General features: G+C 37.5%; 1 non-coding gene across 1 annotated transcript; it reads right to left on the bottom strand.

Moving 5' to 3' along the window:
• Positions 1-24521: 24521 nt before the first annotated feature.
• LOC118528389 (U6 spliceosomal RNA) lies at positions 24522-24624 on the bottom strand. The gene has a single exon (XR_004913622.2). It is a non-coding gene; the product is annotated as a U6 spliceosomal RNA (small nuclear RNA).
• Between the last annotated feature and the right edge of the window lie 459 nt (positions 24625-25083).

The raw sequence follows: 25083 nt of genomic DNA, 5'->3' as shown, positions 1-25083 counted from the left end.
CATAATTCCTTAATGAATTCTAATGACATTGGGAAATCATAGTGCTAGTCATACACTGAAATGGATATTGTCTCTAGTGAGTTTGTTTACCCAGAAGTGCATATGTATGTGCCCTAGTTACTATCCCTTCACAACCTAGTATTTATTAAAAATCAACAAATTAGCAGGTTATACTTTGCCCTTGTTGTCTCCAATACAGTAATTTAATTTATTTACTTAACTAATGTATTCAATCTGTTACAAGGGCTTATAACATATAAAAAGGCATTTAAAACAATTAGCTCTGGGAAAACATAGCATGCACATCATTCAGCTTTACTTAACAAGAAGGTTTTGATATATTAAGGGGTCCTAGTAATATAGGGTAACAAAGTGTTAGTGTGGGATCAATCTATTAACATGTAAGTTAACAGCATCCTGTTATCTACATTAAATTCCTGTCACTCATAGATATAAAAACTAATGCTTATAGGAAATAAACAAGTAAGTACATAAACAAAATAAAATCTATCACTATGTGATCAGACTCAACCACAGAGTGAAGGTACATGTTTAACTCTTTTGCTGATATTACTTACCATTTGTTTGATATCTAGTGTTCCTAGCAAGTTACATGGCTTATTAAATTTAAGGTGAAAGGTTTTGGGAAAATCAAAAAGATGAATAGTTACAGATGGTTTTGAACCCATTTTTGTACCTAATACAAATAGATTCTATGCCCAAAAAGGTATTTGAATAAATGACTGCTTCATTAAGTACACAGTCACTACATTGCTGTGAATATTTAAGTCATTACATTTTTAAAAGTGCCTTGATATATTTTTATATATGAGCTCTAAATATCCACATTCCATTTACTATCTACCGGCCATCAATTATGTCTCCAGCTATTTGTAACTTCTATCCACTGTTACTTTCTGGAAAGGGAAAGTCTAAAATTCATTGCTCTATGGTAAATTTGAAAGAAAGTTGATATCCTATTCAAGAAAATTATTGATATTTGCTTTTATGTTGCTTTTTAAGATTTTTACTCTTGTCCACAATATTTATGTTAAGGTGACCAGATTGTAGAAGCACTCCGTGTCGGGAGTCTGCTTCTCCCTCTGACCCTTTCCCCTCTCATGCTCTCTCTCTCTCTCTCTCCAATAAATAAATAAAATCTTTAAAAAAAAAAAAAAAATAGCAATGACAAATAGCTACATAAAGCCAAGCCTTGCATAAAAATAGGCATCATCCATCATTACAGTGAGCTACTGAACACCTACTGAGTTCCTGATAAGCAGTACTATAACAATTAAGTAATCTTTTTTTTTTTTAATTTTTTTATTGTTATGTTAATCCCCGTACATTACATCATTAGTTTTAGATATAGTGTTCCATGATTCATTGTTTGTGCATAACACCCAGTGCTCCATGCAGAACGTGCCCTCCTCAATACCCATCACCAGGCTGACCCATCCTCCCAACCCCCTCCCCTCTAGAACCCTCAGTTTGTTTTTCAGAGTCCATCGTCTCTCATGGTTCTTCTCCCCCTCCGATTTCCCCCCCTTCATTCTTCCCCTCCTGCTACATTCTTCTTCTTTTTTTCTTTCTTAACATATATTGCATTATTTGTTTCAGAGGTACAGATCTGAGATTCAACAGTCCTGCACAATTCACAGCGCTTACCAGAACACATACCCTCCCCAGTGTCCATCACCCAGTCACCCCATCCCTCCCACCCCACCCCCCACTCCAGCAACCCTCAGTTTGTTTCCTGAGATTAAGAATTCCTCATATCAGTGAGGTCATATGATACATGTCTTTCTCTGTTTGACTTATTTCGCTCAGCATAATACCCTCCAGTTCCATCCACGTCGTTGCAAATGGCAAGATCTCATTCCTTTTGATGGCTGCATAATATTCCATTGTATATATATACCACTTCTTCTTTATCCATTCATCTGTTGATGGACATCTTGGCTCTTTCCACAGTTTGGCTATTGTGGACATTGCTGCTATAAACATCGGGGTGCACGTAGCCTTTCGGGTCCCTACTTTTGTATCTTTGGGGTAAATACCCAGGAGTGCAATTGCTGGATCATATGGTAGCTCTATCTTCAACTTTTTGAGGAACCTCCATACTGTTTTCCAGAGTGGCTGCACCAGCTTGCATTCCCACCAACAGTGTAGGAGGGTTCCCCTTTCTCCGCATCCCCGCAACAATTAAGTAATCTTACTTCCTCCAGGGCTCCATTACAGAGAAGCTAGTTGCTAAAATTCTGGATTAACTGGGGAATGGGGAAGATTAATTCATTAAAATATACTGAACACCTACTATGTGGCCTTCAGTGTGCTACAGAAACCAAGACAAGAGATCAGGCTATAATCCATAATCAAAATATGTACTCATGGTCTAAAATACACATGTGATCTCTTTTATATACTTCTGGGAACAGTAAGAGTGCCTAAAACTTCTCTAGAAGTCTATGGTCATACACTAGAGATGTGCCCTAAATGATGTGCTCTCTGTGGAATCTGTTTCCAACTCAGGATTCTCCAAAGAAGAAAAATCAGTTGGCCCTCAAAAATGGATAGACTGTGGGAGTCTTTACATATTTAAGAAATATCCAAGCTTCCTAGAAAATAAAGGGGTTAAGGGGAAATTAGAGATCATCTGGTTTATTCCTCCAGAATTATTTGACCAAAAAAAGATGTCTAATAAATTTATAAATCTAGCCAGTTAATGGTAGACCAGAACAAGTGTAGACCTTCAAATTCCCAATTCAGAGCTCCTTCTACCACAATATAACCTTCAATTGTTTACCAAGAAGCTTATATGTAAAATTGGCCAATGTTGAATATAAGGTCAAGAAAATCGTAAGATGGCATTGTAAGTTTGGTAATTAACAAATATGAACAGTTTTTAGAACTAGTTCTTAAGCCCTGGAGAGATCTTTCCCAACAATACAGTTAACAAGCATTTTCGACATTCTTTGAATCCACTAATGACCCCAGAACTGTTACTTCTAAAAGACCATATTATGAAAGCTTATAATGATGACTATAAAGAATAAAAAGTACAGAATAAATAGGAATATAGTTATTATAAGATAGACTTTTAACTGAAGTTATCTTAATTTGTTTTCTTTTTTTTTTTTTATTTTTATTTAAAGATTTTTTTTTATTTATTTGACAGAGAGAGACACAGCGAGAGAGGGAACACAAGCAGGGGGAGTGGGAGAGGGAGAAGCAGGCTTCCCGCTGAGCAGGGAGCCCGATGCGGGGCTCGATCCCAGGACCCTAGGATCATGACCTGAGCCAAAGGCAGACGCTTAACGACTGAGCCACCCAGGCGCCCCTCTTAATTTGTTTTCTGATGCTTCTGACAATGACTTAAAATCAACCTACTAAATATGCTACAATGAAATATCAGTAAGAGTTCTATCTTCATTTGACACATTGTTCTTCTCACAATTCTTACAGGGTGGGTATGTCTGTTTTATTACTCTGTCACTTTTCTTTGATCCAAGAACAGTAATATTGTGAATGATTTGGCTGGTAGTTGCTATATATGCTAATAGGACTTACATTCTCATAGTTATTCTCCAGATTACTATAGATCTTATTAACTGCTCTGAAGAACATTTCAAAAAAATATGGTTTACAACTTATATTTCTCTATGCCTAAAAAAAAAGTCATTAATTATGAGAAGGCATTCTTTATGTAATATTCAACCATGAAGAGAGAAAAAAATCTTTTAGTTTATCTCCTCCTTTGACTTAAAAAAAGATAAAAATCTCAATATTTGCAAATCGTACAGATTTAATTTCATGGAGAAGAGAGAAAAATAGGATTGACTTAATTCAGATTCTCTATTTCCTAATGAGAAACTATAATGAAGGAAACCCATTAGCAGTTTTGGAGGTTTAGATACAACTCATTAATCTAGATGCATACAAATTTAAACCCCAAAGAAGCAAATTTATAGTGTAAGTCTTAGGGAATTGGTAATGCCATCTCCATCATCTAGATCACAAAATACAGCAGCAATGAATAAATAAGTATGGCAGAGGGAGCTTGGGGAGATGGTGGACTAGGAGGACCTTGAGCTCCCCCTGTCCCACATTTTCAACAAGATATCATCCATATCCAAGTCAATAAACGAGAGAGTTATCTGATGACTGCCAGAACAAACTCCACAACTAAATATAATAGAGAAGAAGCTGCATCTGAAATGTTGGCAAGGTAAGAAAGGTGGAGGGAAGCTGCCAGGAGACAGGGAACTGCATGCACACAGAGGGCAGAGAAACAGGCCATGGCACCATGGAGCTCACATAAGGAAGACTAATCCGCATAATGTTTGCCTTTAAAAACCAGAGGGGCTGATTTCCATGAGTTTGTATAACCTGTGGGACTTAGAACCTGGAGCTTTAAAAGTCAGCTGACTCAGCACTGGGCAAGTCTGGAGGCAGGAATGATAGCTGGGTCACCACCCTTAAAGAGACAGCAGCCTGCATGGAAAGGAAACATAAACCACAGTTTACACGCTGGGGGCAAACACGAGAAAGATCTGTTCATACTGATTTTGGAGGATGTTGGATGACTTCTATGAAAATGAGGGAACTGGCAGGTGCCATTTTCCTCCCCTGCCTCTCAGCATAAACACAGACACCTGTGGGGTCCAGGGCTCCACAGACGCTATCTAACCTGCTAGCAGTGCATCATGCCCACAGTTCTCCTAAGGACTCACCTACTCCAAGCCTGCTGTCCAAGTCCTGGGCTCAGGGCAAATACTATTAAAGTTGCATGGGGGGGAGCCTGGGTGGTTCAGTTGTTAAGCATCTGCCTTCGGCTCGGGTCATGGTCCCAGGGTCCTGGGATTGAGCCCCGCATCGGGCTCCCTGCTCAGGGGGGAGCCTGCTTCTCCCTCTCCCACTCCTCCTGCTTGTGTTCCCTCTCTCGCTGTGTCTCTCTCTGTCAAATAAATAAATAAAATCTTAAAAAAATAAAAAGCTGCATGGGCACTTTGCCAAGTGCACAGTTGCTACAGGGTCCACAAACATCTCCTAAACCATGCTCAGCCTTATGGTCCCAGCCACCATCACACACCCAGCCAATTCCCACAGGAACCAGAGCTGCCCCCAGGACCCACTTCCCCAGCTGGGCTCCCACAGGTGCCTTTGCATGCACACTCAGTTGCATGACCCCACTTGCCCTCACATGCTGCACCCAGCCTCGTGCCCCTGGCCACCCAGTCATGCAGCCCCCAGCAGCCACAGTGCTACAAGGGATCCTGCATGGCACTAGTGGCCCAGGGAAAATTTTGCTAATATCACCACCTTGCTCCCAACTACCCCAGCAGCCACACTCTTACCTAAAGTTGGCCTGCCTGGGTCCCACTAATACCACAGAGAGCAAGCACAGCCCATAACAGGCAAAGAATCAGTGCAGATAACTGCACTGAAAGAAAAGTGATTCAGACACAATAGCAGAGTGTAAGCAACTCACAAGATACTCACCTGAAGGACCAGGTTCTGGTGAATAGGGAACACTGTACTGCAGGGAACTCCAGGACCTCTTTGTAAAATCACTACCGTCAAGAGCAGAGCACACAACAGATTTTCTTTTTCTCTTTTTCTTTTTTAAGATTTATCTATTCATTTCAGAGAGAGAGAGAGCACGAGCAGGAGGGGCAGAGGGAGAGAGAGAATCCCAAACAGACTCCACACTTAGCACAGAGCCCAACACAGGGCTCAACCCCATGACCCCAATATCATGACCTGAGCCAAATCCAAGTCAGACACCCAACCAACTGTGCCACCCAGGTGCCCTGACAACAGATTTTCTTAACACAGAGAAACAGACACAGAGAGGTAGACAAAATGAGGAGACAGAGAACTTTATCCCAAATGAAAGAACAGCAGAGCCAGAGATCTAAATGAGACAGATATAAGTAATATGCCTGATAAAGAATTTAAAGCAATGATCATAAGGATACTCACTGGACTTAAGAAAAAAAAAAGTGGAAGACATGAGTGAAACCCTTAACACAGAGATAAGGAATAACATAGCAGAGATAAAGGGCTCAGTAAGTGAAATGAGAAACACACCTGATGGAATGAACACCAGGCTGGAAAAAACAGAGGAACAAATTAGTGACCTAGAAGAGAGAGTAATGGAAATAATTAAGCTGAACAAAAGAGAGAAAAGAATTCTGCAAAATGAAAATAGACTTAGGTAACTCAGTGATTCCATCAAATATAGTAACATTTGTATTATAGGAGTTCCAGAAGAAAAGAAAAGAGAGTGGGGAGGAAAGGAGAAAAGAATGGACTCAAACTTACACAAGTATCAACTTAATGTAGACTGCTATATGGAGGACAGGTTGTATACAAACCTAATAGTAACCATATATCAAACACCAGTAATAAATATGAAAAGAATAAAGAGAAAGAAATCCAAATATGTCATTAAAGAACAATGAGCAAAACATGAAGGAGATAAAGACAACATCAGAAAAAATCTTCAGAAACAACCACAAAACAAGTGATAAAATGGCAATAAATATATATCTATCAATAATTACTTTAAATGTAAATAGATTAAATGCTCCAATCAAAAGACATAGAGTGACATAATGGATTTGAAAAAAAAGATCCTGGGGATCCTGGGTGGCTCAGATGTTTAAGCATCTGCCTTCGGCTCAGGTCATGATCCCAAGGTCCTGGGATCAAGCCCCATGTTGGGCTCCCAGCTCAGCAGAGAGTCTGCTTCTCCCTCTACCTCTCCCCTTGCTTGTGCTCTCTCTGCCTCTCTCACTCAAATGAATAAATAAAATCTTAAAAAAAAAAAAAACACAATCCATCTATGTGCTGCCTACAAGAGGATCAATTTAGACCTAAAGACACCTGCAGATTGAAAGTGAAGGGACAGAGAAACAATTACCATACAAATGGATGTCTAAAGAAAGCCAGAGTAATAACACTTATATTGGACAAAATAGTCTTTAAAACAAAGACTGTAACAAGAGACAAAGAAAGACCCTATATAATAATAAGGGATGGGGGCAAACCAACTAGCATGGTAAGTATTTATGCACTCAACATGAGAGTACCCAAATACATAAAACAGTTCATTAAAAAAACATAAAGGAATCAGTCAATAATAATAGAATTACATAGAGGACTTTAAAACTCAACTTACATTGATGGATAGATCATCTAAACAGAATATCAAAAGGAAACAATGGCTTTGAATGACACACCGGAACACATGGATTTAACAGATATATTCAGAATATTCCATCCTGAAACAGCAGAATACATATTCTTTTCAAGGGCACATGGAACATTCTCCAGAATAGTTCACATAATAGAACAAAAAACAAACCTCAACAAATTCAAGAATATTGAAATCATACCATGCATATTTTCTGACTACAGTGCTATAAAACTAGAAGTCAACCACAAGAAAAAATATGGAAAGACCAAATACGTGGAAGTTAAATAACATGCTACTAAAAAAATGAATGGATTAACAAGAAAAATCAAAGGAGCAATAAAAAAGTACATGGAAACAAATGAAAATGAAAGCACAACCATCCAAAGCCTCTGGAATGCAGCAAAAGCAATTCTAAGAAGGAAGCTTATAGCAATACAGGCCTATCTCAAGAAGCAAGAAAAATCTTAATCTAATTTTATGTCTAAAGAAGCTAGAAAAAGAACAATGAACAAAAACTAAATCCATCCATTGGAAGAAAGTTAATAATAAAGACTAGGACAAAAATAAAAGACATAGAAACTTGAAAAAACAATAGAACCGATCAATGAAACCAGGAGCTGGTTCTTTGAAAAATAATCAATAAAATTGATAAACCTGTCTCCACTCTTATCAAGAAAAAAAGAGAAAGGACACAAATAAATAAAATCACAAATGAGGGGACAAATAACAACCAACACCACAAAAATAAAAACAATCATAAAAGAATATTATGAAAAACTATATGCCAACAAATTGAACAACATAAAAGAAATGGATAAATTCCTAGAATTATGTAAACTGCCAAAACTGAAACAGGAGGAAATAGAAAATTTGAATGGGCCAATAACCAGCAAACAAATTGAGTCAGTAACCAAAAAACTCCCAACAAATTAAAGTCCAGGACCAGATGGCCTCACAAGTGAATTCTAGCAAACATTTAAGAAAGAGTTAATAACTACTCCAAAATATAGGAAAGGAAGGAAAACTTCTAAATTCATTCTATGAGACTGGCATCATCCTGGTACCAAAACCAGATAAAGACAACACAAAAAAGAAGAACTACAGGCCAATATCCCTGATGAACATAGATACAAAAATTCTCAATAAAATACTAGCAAACCCAATTCAACAATACATTAAAAAAAAAAAATCATTCACCAGGATCAAGTGAGATTTATTCCAAGGTGGCAAGGGTGGTTCACTATTTGCAAATTAATCAACATGATACATCACATCAATAAGCGAAAGGATAAGAAAAGGTTACAGAAAAAAAACATTTGGCAAAGTACAACATCCATTCATGATAAAAACCCTCAACAAAGTAGGTTTAGAGGGAACAGACCTTAACATAATAAATGCCATATATGAAAAGACCCATGGCTAATATCATCCTTAATAGGGAAAAACTGAGAGTTTTTCCCCTGGGGTCAGGAACAAGATAAGAATGTCCACTCTCACCACTTTTATTCAATGTAGTAATGGAAGTCCTAGCCACAGGACAACAAAAAGAAATAAAAGATATACAAATTGGTAAGAAAGAAGTAAAACTTCCACTATTTGCAGATGGCATGATAGTCTATACAGAAAACCCAAGAGACTCCAAAAAAAAGAAGAAGAAAACAATCTCATTTACAATTGCACCAAAAATAATAAGATACCCAGGGAAAAAACCTAACCAAAGAGATGAAAGACGTGTACTCTGCCAACTATAAAATACTGATGAAAGAAATTGAAGATGACACAGAGAAATGAAAAGACATCCCATGCTTATCGATTGGAAGAATAAATATTGTTACAATGTCTATACTACCCAAAGAAATCAAACATTTAATGCTATACCTATCAAAATACCAACAATATTTTTCACAGAACTAGAACAAATAATCCTAAAATTTGTATGGAACTACAAAGGACCCTGATAGCCAAAGGATCTTGAAAAACTAAAGCAAAGCTGGAGCATCACAATTCCCAACTCCAAGTTATATTTCAAAGCTGTAATAATGAAAACAGTATGGTACTGGTAGAAAATTAGACACATAGATCAATATAACAGGATAGAAAACACATAAATAAATTCACAATTATATAGTCAATTAATCTTCCATGAAGGAGGAAAGAATATCCAGTTGCAAAAAAGACACTCTCCTCAACAAATGGTGTTGGGCAAACTGGACAGTAACATGCAAAAGAAAGAAACTGGACCACTTTCTTACACCATACACAAAAATAAATTCAAAATGAATGAAAGACTTAATATAAGACCTAAAACCATAAAAATCCTAGAAGAGAACAGAGGAATCTTCTAGGATTTTATATATATATATATATATATATAATTCAACCATAAAGAAGAATGAAATGTTAAGTGAAATAAGCCAGTCAGAGAAAGACAAATACTAAATGATCTCTTGCATATGTGGAATTTAAGAAACAAAAAAGGAGCAAGATGGCAGAGGAGTAAGAGACCTAAATTTTGTCTGGTCCCAGGAATTCAGCTAGATAGGGATCAAATCATTCTGAACACCTACGAACTCAACAGGAGATCGAAGAAAAGAATAGCAACAACTCTCTGAACAGAAAAGCAACCACTTTCTGGAAGGTAGGACATGCGGAGAAGTGAATCTGAGGCGATATTCGGGAAGATAGACAGCAGGGGAGGGGGTGTCTGTCAGCCGCTACTGGCAAGGGATAGAGCAGCAGAGCACAAAACTGGAACATTTAAAAGTCGGCTCCACTGAGGGATGTCACTCCAGTGGCTATGCAGGGGGTGGAACACTCGCTGGGACAGTGTGTTCTCAGGACACTCAGGGTCACAGAAAGACTGGGGGTGCCTGAGTGTGGCAGAGCTCCCAGGTATCGGAGCGGGGAGGCCGGCTGCAGAGACGGAGCCGAGGCATGGGTTCTCAGCTCGGGGTTGCCATAAACTGTGATCCATGACACAGTTGGGCCACTGCTCCTCCAGCAGGAACACAGCAAGTACCAGATCCAGGTAAACTCCACTTCCTTCCCTGGGAGGAGTGGCACGGGAGTGCACCACAGGGATCTGCTGGGTTTGGAGACTCCACACGGCGTCTGGAGCCAGAGATAGAAACGCTCAGTCACAGGCCAGGTGAGCACAGAGTGCGGCCAGAGACTGGCAAGACAGGAGTGATTGACTGCTTTTCTCTTGGGGTGCACTGAGGAGTGGGGCCCTGAGGTCTCGGCCCCTCCTGGACAAAGACTGGGAGGGCGCCATTTTCACTCTCGTCCTCCAAAGCTGTACGGAAAGCTTGCAGGGAACAAAACTCCCGAGAGCAAACTGGGGCAAATTATGTAGCTCCGACCCAGCAAGGACGGGGCAATTCCACCTCTGGCAAAGACATTTGGGGACCATGGTAACAGGCCCCTCCCCCAGAAGATCAGCAAGAACAGCCAGCCAAGACCAAGTTTACCCATCAATGAGAATGGCAGAACTCCAGCGCTAGGGGAACACTGCACATAGAATTCATGGCTTTTTTACCATGATTCTTTAGTCTTTCAAAGTTAATTTTTTTTAATTTTCTTTTATTCTTTTTCTTTATTTTTTTGAATTTTTCTTTTTCCCTTTTTCAACCAACATCTTATCAATCCATTTTATTGAAAACATTTTTATTTTTCATTTTTAGAGTCATATTCTATCCCTTCATAATAGTTAACCTTATTTTTGGTATATATATATATATATATATATATATATATATATATATATACCAAAAGTATATATAAGTTGTTCTCTCTTTAAAATGTTGGGATACAGTTTCTTCTAACAGACCACAATATACCCGAAATCTCTAGTGTATGGCTTTGTTCTAGTGCCCTGCCTGATCACATTCTCTCCCTTTTTTTTTTTTTAAATCCTCTTCTTTCTTTTTTCAAACAACTTTTTATTTTATCAATTCTTTTATAAAATCTTTTATAATTTTCAATTTACAGTCATATTCCATCCCTTCATTGTATTTACCCTTATTTTTGTACATATATAAGTTTTTCTTTCTTGAAAATTTTGGAAGGCACTTTCTTCTAACAGACCAAAATACGTCCAAAATCTAGGGTGTGGCTCTGATCTATGCACCAGCCTGATCATATTTGATCATATTCTGTTTTCTTGTTTGTTTGTTTCTTTGTTTTTTTTATCTTTTTCTTTTTCTTTTTTCTTTCTTTCCCATTCTTTTCCCCAGTTTCAGGTCTCTTCTGATTTGTTTAGTGTATATTTTTCTGGGGTCGTTTTTACCCTGTTAGCATTTTGTTCTCTCATTCATCTATTTTCCTCTGGACAAAATGACAAGATGGAAAAAATCACCTCAAAAAAAAAAAAAAAAGAACAAGGGGAACTACTGACTGCCAGAGACCTAATCAATATGCACATTAGTAAGATGTAGGAACTAGAGTTCAGAATGACCATTTTAAACATACTAGCTGGGCTTGAAAAAAGCATGGGAGATATTAGAGAAACACATTCTGGAGAAATAAAAGAACTAAAATCTAACCATGTTGAAATCAAAAAGGCTATTAATGAGGTGATATCAAAAATGGAGGCTCTAACTGCTAGGATAAATGAGGCAGAAGAGAGAATTAGTGATACAGAAGACCAAATGATGGAAAATAAAGAAGCTGAGAAAGAGAGATAAACAACTACTGGATCATGAGGGCAGAATTCGAGAGATAAGTGATACCATAAGATGAAACAATATTAGAATAATAGGGATCCCAGAAGAAGAACAAAGAGAAAGAGGGGCAGAAGGTTTCTTGGAGCAAATTATAGCAGAAAACTTCCCTAATTTGGGGAAGGAAACAAGCATCAAAATCCAGGAGGCACAGAGAACCCCCCTCAGAATCAATAAAAATAGGTCAACACCCTGACATCTAATAGTAAAACTTATGAGTCTCAGAGACAAAGAGAAAACCCTGAAAGCAGCTCCGGAGAAGAGATATGTAACCTACAATGGTAGAAACATTAGATTGGCAACAGACCCATCCACAGAGACCTAGCAGGCCAGAAAGGAATGGCATGATATATTCAGAACACTAGATGAGAAAAATATGCAGCCAAGAATACTATATCCAGCTAGGCTATCACTGAAAATAGAAGGAGAGATAAAAAACTTCCAGGACAAACAAAAACTAAAGGAATTTGCAAACATGAAAGCAGCCCTACAAGAAATATTGAAGGGGTCGTCTAAGCAAAGAGAGAGCCTAGAAGTAACATACATCAGAAAGGAACACAGACAATATACAGTAATAGTCACCTTACAGGCAATACAATGGCACTAAATTCATACCGTTCAATAGTTACCCTGAACATAAATGGACTAAATGCCCCAATCAAAAGACACAGGCTATCAGATTGGATAAAAAAACAAGACCCATTGATATGCTGTCTGCAAGAGACTCATTTTAGACCCAAAGACACCTGCAGATTGAAAGTGAGGGGTGGAAAACCATTTACCATGCTAACAGAGACCAAAAGAAAGTTGGGGTGGCAATCCTTATATCAGACAAATAGGACTTTTTTTTTTTTTTTTTTTAAGATTTTATCCATTAATTTGACAGAGAGAGACACAGCGAAAGAGGGAACACAAGCAGGGGGAGTGGGAGAGGGAGAAGCAGGCCTCCCGCTGAGCAGGGAGCCCGATGCGGGACTCAATCCCAGGACCCCGGGATCATGACCTGAGCCAAAGGCAGACGCTCAATGACTGAGCCACCCAGGCGCCCGCTGAGCCACCCAGGCGCCCGAGACAAATAGGATTTTAAACAAAACACTATAATAAGAGATGAGGAAGGACACTATATCCTACTTAAAGGGTCTATCCAACAAGAAGATCTAACAATTTTAAATATCTATTCCCCTAACATGGGAGCAGCCAATTATATAAGCCAATCAGTAACAAAAGCAAAGAAACACATTGACAACAATACAATAATACTGGGGGACTTTAACAACCCCTCACTGAAATGGACAGATCATCTAAGCAAAAGATCAACAAGGAAATAAAGGCTTTAAATGACACACTGGACCAAATGGACTTCACAGATATATTCAAAACATTCCATCTCAAAGCAACAGAATACACATACTCCTCGAGTGCCCATGGAACATTCTCCAGAATAGATCACACCCTAGGTCAAAAATCAGGTCTCAACCAGTACGAAAAGATTGGGATCATTCCCTGCATATTTTCAGACCACAATGCTTTGAAACTAGAACTCAATCACAAGAGGAAAGTTGAAAGAACTCAAATACATGGAGGCTAAAGAGCATCTTACTAAAGAATGAATGGGTCAACCAGGAAATTAAAGAAGAATTTAAAAAATTCATGGAAACCGAAGAAAATGAAAACACAACTGTTCAAAATCTTTGGGATGCAGCAAAAGCAGTCCTAAGAGGCAAGTATATAGCAATACAAGCCTTTCTCAAGAAACAAGAAAGCTCTCAAGTACACAACCTAACCCTACACCTAAAGGAGCTGGAGAAAGAACAGCAAATAAAGCCTAAACCCAGCAGGAGAAGAGAAATAATAAAGATCAGAACAGATATCAATGAAATAGAAACCAAAAGAACAGTAGAACAGATCAACGAAACTAAGATCTGGTTCTTTGAAAGAATTAACAACATTGATAAGCCCCTGGCCAGACTTATCAAAAAGAAAAGAGCAATGACCCAAATCAACAAAATCATGAATGAAAGAGGAGAGATCACAACCAACACCAAAAAAATATAAACAATTCTAAGAACATATTATAAGCAACTCTATGCCAGCAAATTAGATAATCTGGAAGAAATGGATGCATTCCTAGAGATGTATCAACTACCAAACCTGAACCAGGAAGAAATAGAAAACCTGAACAGACCTATAACCACTAAGGAGATTGAAGCCCTCATCAAAAATCTCCCAACATACAAAAGCCCAGGGCCAGATGGCTTCCCTGGGGAATTCTACCAATCATTTAAAGAATTAATACCTATTCTTCTGAAACTGTTCCAAAAAATAGAAATGGAAGGAAAACTTGCAAACTCATTTTATGAGGCCACCATTACCTTGATCCCAAAGCCAGACAAAGACCCCACCAAAAAAGAGAATTACAGACCAGTATCCTTGATGAACATGGATGCAAAATGTCTCACCAAAATACTAGCTATTAGGATCCAACAGTACATTAAAAGGATTATTCACCATGGCCAAGTGGGATTTATCCCTGGGCTGCATGTTTGGTTCAAAATCCACAAATCAATCAATATGACACAATACATTAATCAAAGAAAGAACAAGAACCATATGATCCTCTCAATAGATGCAGAAAAAACATTTGACAAAGTACAGCACCCTTTCTTGATCAAAACTCTTCAGAGTATAGGTATAGAGGGTACATACCTCAATATCATAAAGGCCATCTATGAAAAACCCACTGTAAACATCATTCTCAATGGGGAAAAACTGAGAGCTTTTCCCGTAAGGTCAGGAACACAGCAGGGATGTCCACTATCACCCCTGCTATTCAATATAGTATTAGATGTCCTCGCCACAGCAATCAGACAACAAAAAGAAATAAAAGGCATCTGAATTGGCAAAGAAGAAGTCAAACTCTCACTCTCTGCAGATGATATGATACTTTATGTGGAAAACCCAAAAGACTCCACCCCAAAACTGCTAGAATTCATACAGGAATTTAGTAAAGTGGTAGAATATAAAATCAATGCACAGAAATCAGTGGCATTCCTATACACCAACAACAAGACAGAAGAAAGAGAAATTAAGGAGTCGATCCCATTTGCAATTGCACCCAAAACCATGAGATACCTAGGAATAAATCTAACCAAAGAGGCAAAGAATCTGTACTCAGAAAAGTATAAAATACTCATGAAAGAAATTGAGGAAGACACAAAGAAATTGAAAAACATTCCATGCTCATGGATTGGAAGAACAAATATTGTGAAGATGTCAATGCTACCTAGAGCAATCTACACATTTAACGCAATCCCTATCAAAATACCATACATGGTTTTCAAAGAAATGGAACAAATAATCCTAAAATTTGTATGGAACCAGAAAAGACCCCGAATAGCCAGAAGAATGTTGAAAAAGAAAAGCAAAGCTGGTGGTATCACAATTCTGGACTTCAAGCTCTATTACAAGCTTTAATCATCAAGACAGTATGGTACTGGCATAAAAACAGACAAATAGATCAATGGAACAGAACAGAGAGCCCAGAAATGGACCATCAACTCTACGGTCAACTAATCTCCAACAAAGCAGGAAAGAATGCCGAATGGAAAAAAGACAGTCTCTTCAACAAATGGTGTTGGGAATATTGGACAGCCACATGCACAAGAATGAAACTGGACCATTTCCTTACACCACAAACAAAAATAGACTCCAAATGGTTGAAAGACCTAAATGTGAGACAGGAGTCCATCAAAATCCTAGAGGAGAACACAGGCAGCAACCTCTTTGACCTCAGCTGCAGCAACTTCTTCCTAGAAACATCGCCAAAGGCAAGGGAAGCAAGGGCAAAAATGAACTCTTGGGACTTCATCAAGATAAAAAGCTTTTGCACAGCAAAAGAAATAGTCAACAAAACCAAAAGACAACTGACAGAATGGGAGAAGATATTTGCAAATGACATATCAGATAAAGGGCTAGTATCCAAAATCTATAAAGAACTTATCAAACTCAACACCAAAGAACAAATGATCCAATCAAGAAATGGGCAGAAGACATGAACAGACATTTTTCCAAAGAAGACATCCAAATGGCCAACAGACACATGAAAAAGTGCTCCACATCGCTCGGCATCAGGGAAATCCAACTCAAAATCTCAATGAGATACCACCTCACACCAGTCATTAAGGCTAAAATTAACAAGTCAGGAAATGACAGATGTTGGTGGGGATGCGGAGAAAGGGGAACCCTGCTACACTCTTGGTGGGAATGCAAGCTGGTGCAGCCACTCTGGAAAACAGTATGGAGGTTCCTCAAAAAGTTAAAATAGAGCTACCCTATGACCCATCAATTTCACTACTGGGTATTTACCCCAAAGGTACAAATGTAGTGATCCGAAGGGGTATGTGCACCCCGATGTTCATAGCAGCAATGTCCACAATATCCAAACTATGGAAAGAGCCCAGATGTCCATCAACAGATGAATGGATAAAGAACCTGTGGTATGTATAAAAAATGTAATATAATGTAGCCATTAAAAGAAATGAAATCTTGCCTTTTGCAATGATGTGGATGGAACTGGATTGTATTATGCTGAGCGAAATAAGTCAATCAGAGAAAGACATATATCATATGCTCTCACTGATATGAAGAATTCTTAATCTCAGGAAACAAACTGAGGGTTGCTGGAGTGGTGGGGGGTGGCAGGGTTGGGGTGGTTGGGTGATAGACATTGGGGAGGGTTGTGCTATCGTGAGCACTGTGAATTGTGTAAAACTGTTGAATCACAGACCTGTACCTCTGAAACAAATAATACATTATATGTTAAGAAAAGAAGAAGATATTAGGAAGGGAAAAATGAAGGGGGAGAAATCGGAGGAGGAGAGGAACCATGAGAAACTATGGACTCTGAGAAACAAACTGAGGGTTCTAGAGGAGAGGGTGGTGGGAGGATGGGTTAGCCTTGTAATGGGTATTAAAGAGGGCATGTACTGAAGGGAGCACTGGGTGTTATATGCAAACAATGAATCATGGAACACCACATCAAAAACCATTGATGTAATGTATGATGATTAACGTAGCATAATAAAATTTAAAAAAAGAAAAAGAAAAAAAGCAAATGAGTAATGGGAAAAAAGTGAAAGAGAGACAATGCAACAGAGTTAACTACAGAGAACAAAGTAATGGTTAATAGAGGGGAGGCGGGTGGGGGGGTGGATTAAATAGGTGATGGAGATTAAGGAGGGTACTTGTCTTGATGAGCACTGAGTAATGTATGGAATTGTTAGAACACTATATTGTACACTGAAACTAATACAACACTGTGTGATAACTAACTGGAATTAAAACTTTTTAAAAAAGAAAATAATTGTTGTGGTAGGAAATTATTTATGTATTTATTTACTTACTTTTTAATTTTACTTTTTTTGGAGAAGGAATTGCATGTATAATAGCATTTTATTAAAGAACTTTAAGGGCATATGATTCATGAGCTAAAATAACACTTTTTTTTCAAAGGTCCTTTCCTTTAATCCTCTCAGCTTTTCCAGATGTTCTTTTATGCCTATACCCTACCGCTAACCACCATCTGGAGCTGAATCTTCTCTTGCTCCTTCCTTTGTCTTGTCGAGTTCTTTATTAAATGGGTTGAATTTGATTGTAAAAGTTGTATCCAAGTGAACCAGTATTGAGCTGAAACACATAAGGGGATAGGAAAAAAAGGGTTCTTACACATGGTTTATAGGATTACTTAAATATTTAAAACAAAACATAATTATCTGTAATGTGTGAGTATGTCTCTGCTTATATATTTTACATAGCATAAGTTATAAAGTATTTTACTAATATCAACAGCAATTTTGGTGTCTGCTATTTTTAAAAAGACATACATATCTATATTTCACAAGACCACATCATGATTTGGGACAATATTTTCTACTCTGAAATAAAGTAGGCCAAACAAATTTTTAGGACTGTTTTGTTGAATGTTTATCCATACCCTGAAGTCCATATTTATAATATTTACTTTTTTTCTGAATTGAGAGAAATGCCTGCTAATTTTTTAAAATGTAGGATATACAGAAAGAGAAAAGAGATTCTACTCTCAATTTTTTTAACGCTTAATTGTATCCAATCCTTAGCTGCACAACTTCCTATGCTTTGGCCTCTCAACAGTATGTTGTGGGAAGCAATTCCCATTTTATTAAACTTTCCTTGAAAAGATGATTTTAAATATTGGCATAATATTCCATTAAAAATGGGTACCGTTGGGGCGCCTGGGTGGCTCAGTCGTTAAGCGTCTGCCTTCGGCTCAGGTCATGATCCCAGGGTCCTGGGATCGAGCCCCGCATCGGGCTCCCTGCTGGGCAGGAAGCCTGCTTCTCCCTCTCCCTCTCCCCCCTGCTTGTGTTCCCTCTCTCGCTGTGTCTCTCTCTGTCAAATAAATAAATAAAATCTTAAAAAAAAAAAAAAAGGGTACCGTTATTTAGATTAGTCAATATTTGCTATTTTGAAGGCTATCATATATATTTTGGTGTATATTAATTACATGAATTAATGATCACTTCCCTAACTTAGTTTCCAAGCAGGAAATTAGTGATTTGATGGGTATTCCATTGATGGCTTCCCATAACTATTGAAGGAATGATTAAATGGTGCATAAACTGATTCCTTGTCATTACCCACAAATTTTCAATAAGCACTCAATGCCCCCTAAATGTCTGTCATGAGAAAATACATGTATTTGGCTCTGGGCTTCATATAAGCAGGTAAGCATAAAGGGCATACACGTGATGTTCTCAGCTGATATCTGGGGGAGGGAGTAGAAATTATAGTTACATAGGCACTTTTTTTATTGACTCCCCAAAATGGGCCACGCCTATATGCAGGGTACTTCACACACATTTTCTCAAACCATTATCTGAACTCTGTCAACTCAAAGAGCTGCTGCCCTGCGTTGGAAAGTTTGTAATCCCAGTCTCTGGTCTATGTGGTAGAAATTGAGGGGGAACATAAGGACTTTCTGTCACTTTCTCACGAATGGGATTCTTCTATTTTGTGAAATAAAGTGTTATTAGACCACTAGGGTTCCCCCACCTCAATTTAGTTTCATTGCACTACTATTCCATGGAAATTCTCTTATACTCTGATTAAAGACTCTCTACATCTTTGCTTTCAGAACACGGTTTTTCTGTCTTTCTATGTCTTTTAAAAACATTATAGTTGAAAACTGCTAAGTCTATATTAGAATCTGCTGGACAAATGCTATTTCAATTTAGAGAGCCAAATATGTCCTTTAACTTTTACCACTTGTGTAAAAACAGCTAGAATTGATGTGAATTAGCCATTCCTATTAGGGGAAGTGTTTAAAAAATGCACTCTGCTTTGGCAAGCACACCACCTTATTGTAGGGAGGTCAAGATACTATTAAAGTCAATACTATTTTAATGATTAATTTGATGTAGCTATGCAACAACAGAAGTAAAAGAAGAAACACTATTAAAAAATACTTCCAGGTTTTATTATTTTCCCAGAAACTGACACCAATTCTGATGATTATTTCAATGGATTTTTTTTTTTTAAAACTTAAAGTTTGTATACTTGAGGTTTTTTTTTTTATCTAACTCAGCATTATTACAGGGAAGGAAATATCAGAAAATTGAATAAGAAATGTATTTACAATGATCTACGAGATGAGGAAAAGCCTTCCAGAAATAATATGTTCTTTTCAATATTAAATTTCTTGTTATATGTGATATAATTGTCTACACAAAAGTCTCCCAGCTTCTGAACAGATTGTCTTGAGTATTATTAATATCTTAAAACTGAGTCTTCTTATAAAGTATTTTTGTTCCTCTTTGTGACTACTAAATATTCAAAGAAGGAAATACATCCTAGTTACCTAATATTGATTCAAATAATGTATCATTATAAAATAAAAACACCAGTTCATTAGGCTAAGTCAGACTTTCCCCTTCTTTTTGCTTTGATAAAAATTACAGATCTAATGCCCTATATTGAGGTTTCTCCAAATAAAACAGGCAATTCTTACCGGCTTTCTCTGAGATGCTTATGTCATCTGGGGGTTTAAACACATCATATAGGACAAGTAGAACTAATTCTTTTTTCTCTTTTACCTAATCATGCTTAAAAATTCTGTGAATTAGGTAAGTACTCTAATAGCAAATACAGTTAATTTTAAAGGAAAATGTTTAGTGTTCACAATTAAAATAACTAAGAACATAATATCTCAAATATTTTAAGAAGGTACTAAAAAAAATCACTGTATATGACAAAAATTACTTTCCATTGAGCTGTATTTGTATTTTTAAATATAAAGTCACTTGGTTAAATCCTTAGCTACTTAATTTCTGACATGGAATTTCTTTTTTTATTTAAGTAAATAGTACAAGTTGCCTGATCGCTAGAAAATTCTGTAGGTAAGCAAATACTGTAAGATGAAACATGCCAGAACACTGAGGATAATTTGCGTTCATTGACTCTGTAGAGGTGCTGGACAAAGGCTCATTTTTAAAATGGAGCATAATTCAAAATTATGGACTTGGCAAATCAATAATTCTTTATACATGTCAGATGAAGTAATTTTTTTAGTTAGCTAATTGGCTTTAAGGAAAATATCTCACTAAACTAAAGACATCAGAGGTACAAATGAAAACTATTTTTTTATTTCCCCCTAACTGTGATAACAAAGCCTGAATATCTTAATTTGGATTTTCAATGACGTATTTATTTTTCAAATTAAATTTTCTCATTGTTTTCTAAATTCTTTTTGTAAACTTCTGAACTTAGAACAAAGTTGAACTCTGAAAACAAATAAGCTTATTACGCTTTGCAAGGATTTATAGGAGTACTCTCTATGTGAATGTGAGTGTGCATTTGGAAGAATTGATTCATAAAAGCCAGAGACACTGACTACTTCTTTAAACTTTCTGAATAAGTAAACTTTACCTAAATAGGTTGTATTACCTGTAAGAACTGTTCATGTGATATGCTGAAATATCTACTCTTCAATGCTTAATGTAATTTGTAAAATACATAAATGTCAAAGGTGAGGCCAAAGAAAGTATTTCTTTAGGAACTTCTACAAATAGTCCCCTTCCTTTTTTTTTTTTTTTTTTTTTAAGATTTATTTATTTATTTGACAGAGAGAGACACAGCAAGAGAGGGAACACAAGCAGGGGGAGAGGGAGAGGGAGAAGCAGGCTTCCCGTGGAGTAGGGAGCCCGATGTGGGGCTCGATCCCAGGACCCTGGGATCATGACCTGAGCCGAAGGCAGATGTTTAACGACTGAGCCACTCAGGTGCCCCAAATAGTCCCCTTCTTTAGTAATTAGATGATTGAAACTGTTCCTGCCACCCCTCCAAATGGTATCATACCACCAACTGAACTATGGCAGAGTATATTTTGTTACTCAGTAATTTCAAACTAGAACGATGCCAGTTGTAATTGTTTTAGAGCGTCTCAGCTATTCACCTGCTTCTGTGTGGCCACGTATGGAACATGTCACAGTTGGATGGACACTGGCAAGCTGAGTCCCTTTAAATTGCTCTACTGAATACTGAGAGATAAATCATTTGATTTCAGCTTCTCCTTGACTGATGTAAATGACAAACCTGGTAACTGTTTATATTGCAAAAGTTACCAATTTAATAGAATCAAATTTTTTTCTAGCCCAGTGGACTTCCTTTCCATCTAATCAGCCTATGGCACCCATTGACTGACACAGTGAGTTTACTTTCAAAAGAAAGTAAGTTTTATCACTTATTTCTCTATGTGTTTTTCTTTTATTAGGGCTTACATTGAAGTGCCCTGGGAGTCTTTGATATCTTATCTTTTCTTTCCCTGGATTGCCTACAATGCAGTTGCAAAATACTTATTCTCTCCCAACATTTTATTTATTTATTTATTTTAACTTCTCACACTCAAACTGAACTACATCAATGCCTTACTCCCCAGCACTTTTATGGAGGAGATGAATGAAGTAGACTGTCTCTGATAGAAATAGCCTGTCTTCCCTGTTTCTCTTAGAGTTCCTTTTAATTTTGGTCATGCAGTCAAGGATTTTAGACAAGCAAGTTTTTTTTTTTTTTTTATGAGTGAATGATGATGCATAAATAGTTAACTTGGGAAACTTGGGATGGAAACTTGGCAGGGGATCCATGGTTCAGGATATTAATATTTAACTATTAGTTTAAAGATGAAAAAGTAGTATGACCTTCTTCAAACAGCCAAGCTAAAATTTCAGCGGCTCCTAAGGATTTGTGTGTGCTGGGTTTTTTTTGTTTTTTTTTTTCCTCTTTATTTCCTCACATCTAGAGAGTCAGCAACAATGTTCCTATAATAAACCTCCCTGGCTTAGAGCCAATAAATTTTTATAGGTAGGCAGAACCCTAACCACCATTCAGTTAGGAATTTTTCATTCTGGGTTCTGGACTGCCCTTATGTTACATTAAGAATATTCTCAGATCTTTTCCAGGGAAAATGGAGAAGCCAAAAATTAAGAGTTTAAGATCAGAAAGTGTATCACCCTTTTATGAGAGTAACTCCCATTTATCTGATATTAGAGTTGTACTTCAAATTTTATGAAATACCAATTTTAGTGATTAATCACTTGGAAATCCCCTATTTTCTGTTTTTCAACTTCCATTACTCAAGCATGATAATAACAAATATTACTTCCCTAAATCTAGCTCGGTTTACTATTGGAGGACATCAGAATCCATTCTATTCATTCTGTATTTGTCTCAAACTCAAAGAAAGGCCCTACCCTTCTTCAAACCTGTCTATAGGGGCATGCACAGTGGAATTCAAAACACCAGAACTTCCAAGCCTGTGTCATCCCTGCAAAGCCATCCCTGGTAACTGCCCAAGTCACACTGAGTCAGGCCACACTGTGCCTTATTGGATGGAAACTATGCTGACGTGTCAATACGTCAGAACTATTGGAGCTTGCAGAGCAAGTTGAGATCTCTGAGCTCTTAATACAAAAAGAAACACGGTGTGCTCTCCCCATAAGTGGGGAAAGACTCTTACTTCCTAACTATGCTAATCCATGAGTCCCTAGGCAATGCTTTGATTTTCAGAGAGGTCTTTGTGGAATAACTGTATCTGTACTTTCTACCAAATCCTCCTCCTCAGAGTTAGGTACACACCGTGAATATTAGGCTAGAAATAATGTGATACTTAACACTGGGTTGTTCAACTTCCCTCTCCCCTACCTTCCCTATTAGACCCTGAGCTAGTATTTTAGGCCTTGTGTGCCTGATCTTCCTTTTTCCTTGTGATGAGATATTGTCTTGGAGGTTCTACAATTCCTTATATAAATTGTTCATGCTGGACATGGCCCTCAGACCCTCCAGTGGAGCTCCTATATGTATGCATCCTTTGATAAGCAAAGCTAAGGTTCAAGCTGACATGGGAAATTGAGGTCCACACAGGTGAGAATGATTCGCCTAGAGTCTCACGGGACAAAAACACGATTTACTGTTATGAGTTCACTGCAGCACACAGCTTCTCAGGAACTCTTGGTCAACATCTCCTTAAAACAGAACCAATATCATTCAACACCAAATTATGTAAAGGTCACTTTGAAAATAGAATCAGTAAGAAAGAGATATTAGAAGAAAAGTTAATTCCTATTTCCTTAATTTTTACCTAATGATTTTTTTCTTTTCTTTTCTTTTTTTTTAAAGATTTTATTTATTTATTTGACAGAGAGAGACACAGCGAGACAGGGAACACAAGCAGGGGGAGTGAGAGAGGGAGAAGCAGGCTTCCTGCGGAGCAGGGAGCCTGATGTGGGGCTCAATCCCAGGACCCTGAGATCACGACCTGAGCCGAAGGCAGACACTTAACAACTGAACCACCCAGGCACCCCCAATGATCTCCTTTAAGATCCCACTGTCCTAAATGGGATCTTGAAAAAGATCTATGCATTTAGTTGTCATCTCTCTTTAGGCTCCTCTTGTCTATGACAGTTTCTCAAACTTACTTTTTCATGATGTCGGAGTTCCTGAGAAGCACTGGTCACGTATTGTAGGATGCCCCTCTGCTGGGACTGTCTCCATGTTTTTCTCCTATGGAGACTTGGGTTTTAGAGAGGAAGATCACAGAGGATCACATATCATTTTCATTATATCATATCAAGAGTACACAGCATCAACATTATTTATGACTGCTAATGTTAACCATGACTACTCACTCCCTAAATGAATGTTTGCAATTTTCCCCACTGTGAAGTCACTCTTTCCCCCCATTTCTATACTTTACTTTTGGAACAAAGTTTCTGTGGCACAGTCCACATGTCATGGGTGGAGAGTTATATTTCCCCTTCTTTAGGGCAGGAAATCTAAATCAATTATTTGGAATTCTGTATGGAAGATTTATCCCTTCTTCCTCCATTCATTAATTCATTAAATCATTTATTTATATTCATAGAATCATGGACATTTATTTTATACTTTGCATTATAATCCAATACTACTTTATTTTGTTGTTCTAATTATTCCTTTCAGCTTTGGCCACTGGAAACTCTTTCCATTAGCTCATGGGCTCTTTGACAAGAATGTGTTGTTGTTGTTGTTTCAATATGGAACACTTCATGAATTTGCATGTCATCCTTGCTCAGGGGCCATGCTAATCTTCTCTGTATCATTCTAATTTGAGTTTATGCTTCCAAAGCTAGCATTAATGTGTTTTTGCTTTTGTTTTCTTTCACCACTTCCTTATTTTTGGCACAGCAAGATTCTCCAGTCTCATCTTACACATTTCCTTCCCTAGTCCTGGAAACAGCAATTCTCCAAGGAATATTATTCAAAACCAAGATTTGGTCCTTAGGGTGTACACATTGTTGCTGGGGTGTTATTTCTTATGATGTGCACATTGTTGCTGGGGTGTTTTTCTTTTAGGCTTTCTCATCTGACAGAGCAAGAAATATATGTTTGTATACTAACCCACATATATACACATATCTACATATATATGTATATATAGATGGATAGATAATATGTAACCATCTGTAACAATATTAACCTAAATATGAGTTCTTACTGAGATTAGTTACTTTTAAATTTCTCTTGCCTCCCAATTTTTATTCTTTTCACATTTCCTGGTTTTATTCTGTCTTCCAATTATCTCCTTTAAAT

The sequence above is a fragment of the Halichoerus grypus genome, chromosome 14 (assembly GCF_964656455.1).
Source record: "Halichoerus grypus chromosome 14, mHalGry1.hap1.1, whole genome shotgun sequence".
NCBI lineage: Eukaryota > Metazoa > Chordata > Mammalia > Carnivora > Phocidae > Halichoerus > Halichoerus grypus.
Note: the sequence above shows the minus strand (reverse complement) of the source record. Positions and strands in the feature narration are given on the sequence as shown.